General features: G+C 41.8%; 1 protein-coding gene across 2 annotated transcripts in view; it reads right to left on the bottom strand.

The window, feature by feature from the left end:
* Nucleotides 1–2450, bottom strand: part of LOC111821221 (B-cell scaffold protein with ankyrin repeats-like) — a 101340-nt gene that overhangs the window by 11198 nt on the left and 87692 nt on the right. The gene's annotated exons all lie outside the window — the stretch shown is intronic.

The raw sequence follows: 2450 nt of genomic DNA, 5'->3' as shown, positions 1-2450 counted from the left end.
ACAACTACAACAGGAAATGGAATTTAATTGGTTTTGAAGATGCTGGGTGTTAAAGAGGCACATCTCAAATAAGACCTGGTGTTTGACAGTAATCATCTCAAAAATTTCTAGACTGGGTAAGATAGCAGGTGTTACAGATTGAACTGTGTCCTCCAAAAAGATATGTTGAAGCCCTAACCCCTGGTACCTGTGAATGTGACCATGTTTGGAAATAGGGTCTCTGACGATGTTATCAGTTAACACGAGGTCATACCAGAGTAGCTGGGTCCTAACGAATCACAGTGGTGGCTCTTATAAAAGAGACACAGAGAGACAGAAAGAGAAAGATGGTTATGTAATGCCGAAGCTTTGCCGCAGTTGCAAGCCACGGAACGCCTAGGGCTACCAGAAGCTGCAAGAGACAAAAAAGGATCTTCCCCTAAAGCCTTTGGAGAGAAAATGGCTCTATACACACCCTGAATTTGGACTACTAGCCTCCAGAACTGTGAGACCATAAATTTTTGTTCTTATAAGCCACCCACTTTGTGATGTTTTGTTATGGCAGCTCTAAGAAACTAATACAGCACTGATGCCTCGAATAGCTCTTCCTTGGAGAGGAAGCAGTGTAATTCTTAAGTGGTCTCTTCTCACTCCCAAAGTAAACATACTGCCATAGTTAACTATTAATTAAAATGTTCCTGGAAATGAGTTTAACTTCAAAGGTTGTGCTTTCAGACAATGGGCGTAGACTGAACATTATGCTGGCAAATCTGAAACATGATTTTCACTCACTGCTTGATATTCCCTTTGTCTTTCCTATGATATTTGGCAATAGTAACATGGATTCAGATATACTAAATTCTAGGTTTTAATAACACAGGATCTTGCCTGGGATAACTATTTTAGGTGCTAGGGATTTGTTTATTATGAAATTTTAGGATGCAGGGTTGCTATGAGTCGGAATCGACATGATGGCAATAGGTTTTTTGGGGGGAGCTGGTGCTAAAATAATCTTGTATGACCTTTCAACTCTTAGGATTCTTTATAAAGTGGGGCTCCCAGGAGAGAAGGTTCTTAAAGAATTATATCCATGTCAGTAAAAAACAGCCCAGGATTCTAGTATTGAAAGAACCCCCACTCTAACCAGCCATCCAAATGAAATATCTCTGCCTGGAGGGCAATGAGGTTTGATTTTTGAACTTTGATTTCTCTGTGAATTTTATAACAGGAGGGCTTTCATTGTTCCAATTTTTTAGTGTTGCAGACATATTTTAAAGCAGCTATTTAGACTCACTGCATAACTGCTGGTGAGCTATTTTTAGCTTGAGTGTTTTTTTTTTCTTTCTGCTTTGATTTCATCTACTTGAGAATAGTTCTTATTTCTCTTTATTACAGTTCTTTTCACTCTCTTCCATTATTTCTGACTTAATAGGAGCTACTAGCCCATTGTTGTAGCCACTGGGTCAGTCCATCTAGTTGACGGTCTTCCTCTGTTTTCACTGACCCTGTACTTTACCAAGCATGATATCATGATTGTTTAGGCTCATCTCTCTCCCTCAAATTCCTGAGTCCTTTAAATGGGTTATAATTTTCTTTTGCTGACGATGAGTGTCGGTTCCCTCAAACATGCACAGCTCAGGCTCCTGGGGTCTCTAAAGTAGTGTCAAAGCAGTTTCTGTTCCTCTGGAACTAATAACAAAGTAGCTTAAAACTGTGATTCTTCTGCTCAGACATAGGGGGTGGGGGTGAGGAAGTGAGGGAGTTAAACTTCACTCAACTGCACAGAATGTTCAGCTGCCCCCCAGGGCAGCTGGTGTTAGGGGATCGGGGACTCCCACAAGGGCCACGCAGCAAGTGGCAAGTGCGGCCCTGGTCATCAGGTCACCTAAATCCACTGGCTTTTACCAGAAGGACACTTTCATGCAACTTGCATCAAGCTCTCCCTGCCCAAGGGCACCAAAAACATTGGGGCCCAACATATTTTTATTGTCCAGAGATTTCATAGCCAGATTTGGATCAAGCTCCACCAGTAAGCTTACTTCGGTGGTTCATTCTAACAAAAACAACTTAGGAGGTAGAGGTGTCAGGAGCACATGTTCATATAGCCATCCTCTTAGAAATTTCTCCTTTCTTCTAATTATACCAGTATTCCCTAATGGACCAGTTCTTCTACCTCTTATGCTATTTCCACTTATAATGTAGGCTCTCGTTGTTGTTGTTAGGTGCCACTGAGTTGGTTCCAACTCATAGAGACTCTGCATACAACAGAAGGAAACATTGCCGGGTCCTGTGCCATCCTCATAATCGTTGCTATGTTTCAGCCCATTGTTGTAGCCACTGGGTCAGTCCATCTAGTTGACGGTCTTCCTCTGTTTTCACTGACCCTCTACTTTACCAAGCATGATATCTTTCTCCAGGGACTAGTCCCTCCTGATAACATGTCCAGCATAGGCTCTTAGAATGTTTTATAA

The sequence above is a fragment of the Trichechus manatus genome, unplaced genomic scaffold, assembly GCF_000243295.1.
Source record: "Trichechus manatus latirostris isolate Lorelei unplaced genomic scaffold, TriManLat1.0 scaffold00071, whole genome shotgun sequence".
Taxonomy (NCBI): Eukaryota; Metazoa; Chordata; class Mammalia; order Sirenia; family Trichechidae; genus Trichechus; species Trichechus manatus.
Note: the sequence above shows the minus strand (reverse complement) of the source record. Positions and strands in the feature narration are given on the sequence as shown.